Here is a 9,742-nt window from a genome sequence, read left to right on the forward strand (position 1 = left end):
GAGGGCGGCGGGCGCGCGCGCGCTCGGGGGGAGGCGCCCTTTCCTTCTCTTTGCGGCGCGGGACGTGCGTCGGGGGCGCGCGGCGGAGCGACCAGAGCGCGCACCTCCCCGGGATGTCGGGGCTTGGGGGGCGGCGCCCCGGAAGATGGGCTGGTAAGAAAGACCCCCGAAGAGCAGCGGGCCGGCACCTCCCTGGCACCTCCCAACAGTGCAGGGGGGGGCCCTTGGCCTTGGGGATCCCCGGGCCCAGCCTCGGCGCCTGGGCCCCTCGCGGGAGGACCTGTCGGCCCCCTGGACGGCCGCGCTTCCCGGAGGCCACGAGGACCGCCCGGTCCAGCAAGATGGAGATCGGCGGCGGAGGCTCGGCCGGCAGCACGTGCCGGGAGGTCCTGGGGGGTAGGGGGTTAGGAGGGGGGGAAGGAGCTCTCCGCCTTTCATCTCACTGGCCGCGGCCCAAATTCAAACTCCCGTGCGACTTTGTGTCATTTGCAAAAAGTACGCTTAAGAAAATGACTCGAATGGAATGTGTATACTTAACCACAATAAAAATGAATAAATAAAGGTTAAAAATGTGCAAAGCAGCATTCCAAGGAGCTTTTCTGCTGCTCGGGAATACCTTGGGTTTGTACCATCCTCCTCCGAGGGGAGCAGGGCCCGGGAACGGCAGTGGCTCAGCCCGGAGAAGTAGAGCTGGTTCTGGCACCGCCGCCAGGAACCCGAACCCCTGAGCAGCTTTCCTTCTGCTAACCCTCTGCAGGCTCGCTCACGGTCACTTCCCTCAGAGTCTAGAAGGTGGAGGGAATCCCCTAGATTTATCTACCTTCAAGGGTGGACCATTCTTTCCGAGTCTTAACAGACCCCAAACCAGAATCTCCATCCAACTCCAGGCTGCACCATCCAGCTACATATCTGGAAATATTCAGCTACAGCTAATTCATTTAGAATGCAAAGTTCCCCAAAACTCTAAAGTCTTGTTATTTTAAGAGAATTGTCCTGGGTTAAGTAAAGGGAATCGATCCCTTCATTGGTCCCATAAATATTCATCAAATACCTACCCTCTGTTGGGTATTCTGCGTGCTGGAGATTCATTCATGAGCCAAACGAAAACTTGGGTGGACAATAAAACCAATAGCTAAGTGTATGAATAATGACATAAATTACCAAGTAGAGTTATAAGGAGGGAAGCAAATGGCTGGGAAGAGGAGATCTTGTTAAATTGGAGAATCTTAATAAAAATAAAAGAATCTCTCATCCTGAAACTTGGCACATTTGTGGGAAGCAAGAACCCCCACCCCCCCTTTATTTTTTTATTTTCTTGGCAACCTGCAGCTCATAAAGGGACTGTTTAGCACCAAAAAACCAGCTTCATATCCCACTGGTTTTCGTTATTTTTGTGCATACAAGGAGATCTCAGCAACCTAAGTATCATCCACATTCGTCCAGAAAAAGAATCCTAGATATCGGTCATGCTGCCTCTAGTTCTCAACAATGAAAATCGTACCTCTTTATTGCCTGAACCCTGAAATAGTCGCACACGATAGTAAATCATATCCACGATGAGCGTTGACAGCCCTGGCTTGTGAACAAAACAATTCCGATAGAAATAGAAGCAAGGAGAGGGGAATTGGGATAAGGTGGCCCCATTCAATTTTTTTTTCATTCTATTTTTTTTTTACTGCTTGTCTCACAGGTGACCTGCCCAAGGAGAGGGAAGAAGGGACAGCAGCTGGCATTCTGTCCCGAAACTCACTTCCAGCCAATTGAGAATTCCCTGCTGCCAAATAGCAGGTATGTTTATGTTGAGGGTTTTGTTCTCTCTCTCTCTCTCTCTCTCTCTCTCTCTCTCTCTCTCTCTCTCTCTCTCTCAATCATAGAAGCAGGAAACAAACAACAAAAAAAACCCTAAGCTTTGGCCTCATTCCTTACATTCTGTGCCATTCACAAAAGGCTCTCCCAAGCTCCACCTGCTTCGTCTGTCTCAAGCCTCCTCTATAATTCTGTAATCAACCCCAAGAAAGAGAAGCCAAATTACCACCAGCTGGGCGGGGAGCCCTCTTCTCTTTGGACCTCACCTCGCCCTCCAGGCACATATGTTTGGCTTGAGTTCAGGTGTTTGAGTTCCCAACTTTCCCCCCATGTCCCACAGGTGTGCCTCTCCCCTTTCAGAAGGTCAACTCCCACCTTCCTTAGCCAGTGAAGGAGAGGATGGGGGGCCTTCACTCCTGCCGTTCATTCCCCCCACCTCCAACCCACTGACTTCTTTACTAATACTCTTGCGTGTCCGTGTTTTGCCAGGCACTGTTCTAGACTCTCGAGAGAACACAGCTGTTGTTCCACTTATGTATGCATTCATTGCTTGCTTCTGGTCTGTGCCCTGTCTTCCTGGAACACGGTCTTACTGTGTACCTATTGGCTGCGGCTGCTTTCACACCATAGCAGCAGAGTGGAGTGGCTGGAGTAGAGAGGACTGTATGGCCTGCAAAACCTAAAAGACTTAGTGTCTGGCCCTTTAAAGAGGAAGTTTGCTGGCCCCTGCTCTACCCAGCAGCAAGCATGATCTTAGCAGAAACATAGTCAAGCCTGTGCTTAGGACTCCATTCCAAGTGGATGGGCATATGGATGGGGCAGGATTGAAGGCTGAAGCATTTCGGGGCCAGACGATGAGTAGTGCATGGTGGTTTATTATACTTTCCTGTCTTCTTGTGCTTACTCTAAATTCTAGGTAGTAAAATGTTTTTTAGAAAATAAAAAAGAAATGCTTTCCATGTCTTTCTATTTCCGTTAGGACACACACCATGCTGTTAGCGTGGCCTCCAAGCCCCCTCTTGGTCTAGCTCACACTCGCTCTCCAAGAGAGTTAGGGTAGGAAGGAGGAGCAGTAGATATGTGTACCTCCCCATATTCATGACAAAAGACCCAACATTGGAGAAACCCAGTGTTTGAAGACATCTATCTGGGCTCTTGATGGCACTTTGATTTGGTTGAAGCCATTCCCTGCTTTATTGAAACCAGGAGCTAATGAGTTCTTATCTTCCTGTCAGTCCTCTCCCCATTACCTCACCTCCCTCTTACTCATCCTTTCGGCTCCATCCCTTCCCCGCCTTGCACGCCCCCCCCCCCCCCCCCCGTGGGAAAAAGCCCTTGGTGAAGTCACCAGTGACCTTTCTTTCACTGATGCAGTCACCATGTTCGTTCAACCCTTGTCTTCTTTGACCTCCTGTAGCGCTTCGCTGCTGCTCATTTCCTCCTTCCCAAGATACTCTTTTCCCTTGACATTTGGGATGACGCTCTCATGGTTCTACCTCTGTGTCTGTGGAAGGACACTCTTCCTCGCCAGCCTGTACGTGTTCAAAGTCCTCAAGGCTCAATCCCCTGTCTTCCTAGACAGCCTTATCCAGTCTTAAATGTCATCTACACAGGGGTCAAGTTTTTACGTTTCCAACCCAGACGGCCTCCCTGGGCTCTGGAACTGCACCATCCCGTGCAAAGTCTCCAGCCACGTATAACTACTGAGCGTTTGAAACGTGCCTTGTGCGACTGAGAAACTAAGCATTTCATTTTAATCCATTGACATGTAACTGGCCGCACGTGGGTAGAGGCTAAAAGATTAGACAATGTAGATAGAGACTGTTTCCACCATCACAGAAAGTCCTGTTGAACAGCTAGACATCCATGTCCTGTCATATCCAACTGCCTGCTTGACAGGCCTCTTGGCTGTCTCAAAGTATTGCAGACTCAACTTCTCTAAAACCAAATACATAGCCCTTCTCCCAGTCCTGGCCCTCTTCCAGCATTTCCTGTCTCAGTGACTGGCACAGGGTTCATTCATTTTCTCAAGCCAGAAATCTAGGAGTCGTGCTTGACTTTGTTTCTCCTTCGTCTCCAACATCTAGTCAAGCTCTGTCCTTTCTGTCTTAAATATTTTTTCAAACTCCTTGCCTTCTATCACCACAACTACCTTGTTCAAGCTACCACTGTTTCTCACATATCTGATCTAGATACCCTTGCTTAAAGTTCCTCCTTAACACTGCCTCCAAGCCCTTAACTATCCTCCAGTCTTCACAGCTACCACATTCCCCTCCTGAGACAGCCATACCATCGTTTTCCTGTCCCTTTTGCTTAAAAAAAAAAATTATATATATATATATATATATATATATATATATATATATATTATTGATTTCAGAGAGGAAGGGAGAGGGAGAAAGACAGAGAAACATCAATGATGAGAGAGAAAATCATTGATTGGCTGCCGATATTTCAGTAGCCGATTGCCACGTCATTAGTCTTGAACTGACCTGTTTGGTGTGCGCAACAGGAAATATTTTGCTTTCGGAGAACAAGAAAAATAGGTTTATTTGTGTTATGCTTATTCGTTTGTGCAGTTATTCAGTGTCTGGTAAGTTACTGTTCAAGAAAAAAATATTAACTTTTATGAAGATGTTCTATTATTTTATGTTAACGATGACTCATTTATTTCTGCCCTTTGTATTCAGCGTGTCTCTATTGAAATAAACCTACGTTTCTATGAAAACTGAAGCTTTTGTTTTTTTGCGGCCCACAGACACTTACACCTTGTTTATCTGGCCCGTGTCAGCCTTTGAGTTTGACGTGCTTGGCCTAAAGGAACAGGGACCGTTCTGCATGTTGTCACCAGCCAGTGTGTTTTTACATTCACTCGAGCCAAACCCAAAGAGAAGGGAGCGTATGGAATCAAAAGTCAAAACAGAGGAAGGACTTGTGAGCAGAAAGGCTTCCCTAAGACAGGCCTGTGGGAGACAAATAAAGCTTTGCCTCCCACACGCTGTGTCAAACCCAGCTCCATCTCACCCTGGTCTTAACCTCAACCCATGATGCATTCTCCATTCTTATCTTAGACCGAAATCCCCAGTGGGCTGATGGAAGGCGGCTCTGATACTTCAGATGAGGCGGTCAGATAAGCTTCATGTCAAAAATGCTTGTAGCTTCTCACGGGCACCGGCAGAGAACTGCTTAGTCAACAGGGCCCCCACTCCTGGAGGTCCCCAGGGGCATCGGGCAGCAGGCAGGAGCTGTCTGGGCAGGAGGTTCTGCAGGAGACCCCGTGCAGGGTTGGCTGGTCAGGTGTGATTAAACTGGGTGCGCATGGGCGAGGGTGTAGTTCAGACAGGAGTTGCTATTGAGATAGTGATCATAAGGTAGGTGGCAAAGGGCCAGACAGTGGGCGGGGCAGGCTCAGGTTGCCAGGCAAGCTGTCATAGACAAGGAGGGCAGAAAACCAGCGAAACGTAACACCACGCGCGCACCTGAGAGAGACGTGTTGTTCTGACACCTCGCTGGGTCAAACGAGCCCATTTTAACTCCAGGCAGCCCGGCTTGAACTGGACAGTCCTGTCCCAGAGAAATTTCATCTCATCTTTAAGGGCTGGGCCTCCTGAGCTCTGTGTCCAGGTACGCAGTGTCATACTCCGGCTCAGCTGGGAGGAAGCTTCTAGCTCAACTCCCCTGCTGAGAGTTGGCATCAACGAAGGTGGTTTCTGGGGTGTGATTTGTAGGTTCTGCCTGCGTGGGTGGGGGTGCGAGGGGCACATCCACTCTGAGATCTGTAGAGGCAGCTCTTCTACAAACGAGACGAATCATGAGCCACTGAGGCTCTATTCCTCAGAGCTTTTATGAATAGATTAGAAAAGCTCCCTGAATAGTCATAATAGGAACTACCTTTGATTCTCAGTTCCATGCCAGACCCTGAAACAACATATCATATCTAATTAAATCCTCACAACAGCCCTAGCCGGTTTAGTTCAGTGGTTAGAGTGTTGGCCTGTGGACTGAAGGGTCTTGGGTTCGATTCCGGTCAAGGGCACGTACCTCAGTGGCAGGCTCGATCCCCGGCCCCGGTTGGGGCACGTGCAGGAGGCAACCATTCGATGTCTCTCTCACATTAATGTTTTTCTCTCTCTGTCTCTCCCCTTCCCTTCCATTCTCTCTAAAAACAAAAACTATCCTCTGGGGAGGATTAACCACAGCAACACAATCTTCACAACAACCTGAAGAAATGGATGCTATGAATAGTCTCGGTTTACTGATGAAGAAACGTGACTTGGAGAGAGGAGTAACGAAGAAGGTCACTGAGAGTGAAAAGTAGTGGCAGGTCTCCTTGCTGCGCTAGGTCTACCCTCTCCTCTTCTGCTCCCAACCATAAGTGAACGGAAACTTGGAGAAACACCTGAGCAGCGACCCTGGTGGCAGTAACAGCAGCAGCTACAACCCTACGGGTTCCCCAGCCGAAGTCTGTCCCCTTCGTTAGCGTGCTGAAGGCTGCACAGCCAACGTGTGCCGTTCGGACAGGCTGATGCGTTCAAACGCCCGGGTGGGTTTCAGCGTCTAGAATGGCATGAGGACTGGGAGAGGTGTGGTCAGCTCTGGTTCCTATTTTGGACACAGGTGTCCACTAACCAATAGGCTTCCCCCTCAAATTCCAGTCTACCCGAAGTCCTTGGTGACCATGAAGAGGGTTATGCACCATAACAGGGTGATGTGGGGCCCCGGTACGTCTTGTGGTCTGAGCAACCCTGGCAAGGACACCCATGCATCCAACATGGAGTTGAGAGTAACTGACAGAACCTGTTGAACCAGAAGGAGCCTGGCTGCCCCTGGGTGGCCCGGTTGAGGGAGAGGCTGCGCCTCCCAGCCACACTCAGAAGCAGCAGGCAAGTTGACACTGTCATCTCTGGGGACATATGCGTGGATTCGGAGAAGACAGCCTGTGAGAGCAGGATGCTGGTGAGATGTGCAGAATTGAACTGCACACGAAGCCAGGTGGTAAGCTGGACCAGCGAACCACTACTGGTTGAATCTAAGGATGGCAAGAGATGTCTGCAGATCTTGGTGGGCTGTGATAATGTCAGTGGCTTCTTCCAGAGAATGCTAGGAGCTTAAGTCAGGAATCTGAAGTCAGTCTGAGAATAAGTTCTTTAAAAAAAAAAATGACCCTAACCGGTTTGGCTCAGTGGATAGAGCTCGGCCTGCAGACTCAAGGGTCCCGGGTTCGATTCTGGTCAAGGGCATGTACCTTGGTTGCGGGCACATCCCCAGTGGGGAGTGTGCAGGAAGCAGCTGATCGATGTTTCTCTCTCATCGATGTTTCTGACTCTCTATCCCTCTCCCTTCCTCTCTGTAAAAAAAATCATTAAAGTATATAAAAAAATAAAAATAAATTTTTTTAAAAAGTATAGGGTAATAATAAATAGGAGGGATTCTCAATAAGGTAGCAGAGAACCTCCCCAAGTGGGTTCATTCTTGGGTACCAAGAACTACAGGGCAGCGATGGATTGATTTGTCCAGAGGTCAAAGAGCTTCTGAGTCTGTGTTACTAAGTGTTTCTCAGATATAAGTGGGAGAAACTAGCCCCTTTGACTAGAGGCAGCCTGAATCCACTACCCCTTCCCCTGAAATAAGCCTGGTTGGTGTCTAAGAACGTTAGTCCCAGAAAGGAAATAAAGCAGAGTGGCTAAAACATGGAGTCCGTGTCCCACAGAACCACACAGGAAGCCATCCCTGCCACTTTAATAAAAAAAAATATATATATATATATATATATATATATATATATTTTTTTTTTTTTTTATTGATCTCAGAGGGGAAGGGAGAGGGAGAAAGAGAGAAACATCCATGATGAGAGAGAATCATGGATCGGCTGCCTCCTGCACACCCCGCACTGGGGATGGAGTCCGAAACCTGGACATGTGCTCTTGGTTGGAATCGAACCCGGGACCCTTCGGTCTGCAGACTGATGCTCTATCCACTGAGCCAAACCGGCCAGGGCCATCCCTGCCACTTCACACCTGCGTGGCATTAGACAATTTACTTAAATCTCTGGGAGCCTCAGTTTCCCCATCTGTAAAATGAGGAAACCAATATGTAGCTCTCGGGTTACTGTGAGAATTAAGGGAGACAGTGTATGTAAAACATTTAGTTCACAACCTGGCCCATAGTAAGCATTTAACAAGAGTATCTACCATTATTTTTTGAAATACCTATATTTTTATTGACTTCAGAAAGGAAAGGAGAAGGAGAGAGAGATAGAAATACTAATGATGAGAGAGAATCATTGGTCGGCTGCCTCCACGCGCCCCTCACTGGGGATGGAACCTGCAACCCGGACCGGGAACCGAACCTTGACCTCCCGGTTCATAGGTTGATGCTCAACCCCTGAGCCACGCTGGCTGGTCGGGCTCCGTCATTTTCACACAGCATCTGAGTCGCCCCACGCCTCACTCAGGACCACCGGCTCTTGGTGTTGATTACACAGAGCAAACCCCCTGGGAAAGTCTGAACGTCTCCGGGGGCCAAGCCTCCCCTGACACAAAGGCCCAGGGCCCGGACAGTCTGTGTTAGGCCTTCATTCCCCAGGCAACGTGGCTCCCTTGTCTTACCTCGGTCTTTGATTGCCATTCCTTCACAGTGTCATGCTTTCTCCAAGCCCACGCAGATGCCTCCTTAGCTGCTTTTGTCTTTAAACGGGTACGAATGCCTGCCTTCCTTACTTCACAGGGTTGCCATGGGGGTCGGGCACTTTAACCTTTGTGAAGTGAGCACTCACGGAGAAACATGAGAGAGAGACTTTGGTCCAAAGGACCGACTCAGCTCTCGAACCAGCAGCTGGAAAGAGGTGGGAATGAAGGAAAGGATGCTTTTCAGGAAAGAGCAAGCGAGCGAACAGGACTCGGTGAGGGAGTGGCCACCGGGCACGCGCTGAACAAGGGAAAGAAGTCAGAGCCTGGTTCCTATTGATCAAAATGGCCCAAGGCTGAGAGAGGATGTCCTGTACCAGGACCCATGCCGTTGTCAAGGTCGTGGAACGAGATCACCCAGCCGCTCCCTCCCTGGACCTCGGAGCACAGGTACCCTGCACAACAGAGGGACTGAGGGGCTGTGGCGAAGGCTGGCAGGCCTCCGGGTGCAGGTGTTATCACTGCAAACGACTGCAACCCAGATGCTTCCAGTGGCAGTAGCAGAACCGCATGCTGAGGTCCTCTGGGAGCAACCACAGGTGGGCCCAGGCTCATCGCATGCGTCTCCTACAGGATGGACACCAAAGGAGGAAGGGGGTCTGACACAAGGCAGGTTGTCTGTTGCTGAGATCTGGGGACCACGTGGGAGGACCCGAGTGCAGCCCCAGCCAACAGCCGGCAAGAAGACAGCCTTCATTTCTGGACCTGCAGGAAACTGAATTCAGCCAACAACAAGACTCTCATAGCCAGAAGCAAAGATGAAACCTTAAGGCTTATCAAATGTCTTTCCTCCTAAAAAAAAAAAAAAGAAGAAGAAGAAGAACCAAAATGACCTCATTAGGTGCGGGGACTTACTGGGCACTTTTATATTGTTTTATTAAAATCTTACAATTCCATCAAGTGGTAATTAGATGTCCATTTTACAGAGGAAAAACCCAACCACTCAAAAAAGGGACAGTGATCTGGTGCCAGGTATGAAGGCCTGGCCTTCGAGCCCAGGGCTGCTGGATTCCAAACCCCACTCTTTCTACTCTGTCACCCGACCCGCCTGGGGGCTTGGGGGCTGAAATGTGACAGCCACACGGAGACCAGTCAGCACTCTCCCCTTTGGGTCAGCGCCCCTCAATCTCTCACCTCATCCTTGGATACATGGGGCTTCCATGTGGATTTCCCAGATCAGAGGCAAATGGCTTTGCTCCATCATTTCGGATCAATGCTAGTAAGTGAACTCTAGAACTAGTGTGCACAGT

General features: G+C 49.5%; 2 long non-coding RNA genes across 2 annotated transcripts; both read left to right on the forward strand.

Moving 5' to 3' along the window:
• Positions 1-1,122: 1,122 nt before the first annotated feature.
• LOC106694792 lies at positions 1,123-6,960 on the forward strand. Its single transcript, XR_002826797.1, has 3 exons — positions 1,123-1,788; positions 6,006-6,349; positions 6,462-6,960. It is a non-coding gene; the product is annotated as an uncharacterized LOC106694792 (long non-coding RNA).
• A 1,200-nt stretch (positions 6,961-8,160) lies between these two features.
• LOC111823722 lies at positions 8,161-9,334 on the forward strand. The gene is made up of 2 exons (XR_002826796.1): positions 8,161-8,882; positions 9,066-9,334. It is a non-coding gene; the product is annotated as an uncharacterized LOC111823722 (long non-coding RNA).
• Positions 9,335-9,742: the final 408 nt, after the last annotated feature.

Source organism: Myotis lucifugus, unplaced genomic scaffold, assembly GCF_000147115.1.
Source record: "Myotis lucifugus unplaced genomic scaffold, Myoluc2.0 scaffold_635, whole genome shotgun sequence".
In the NCBI taxonomy this organism is placed as follows: Eukaryota; Metazoa; Chordata; class Mammalia; order Chiroptera; family Vespertilionidae; genus Myotis; species Myotis lucifugus.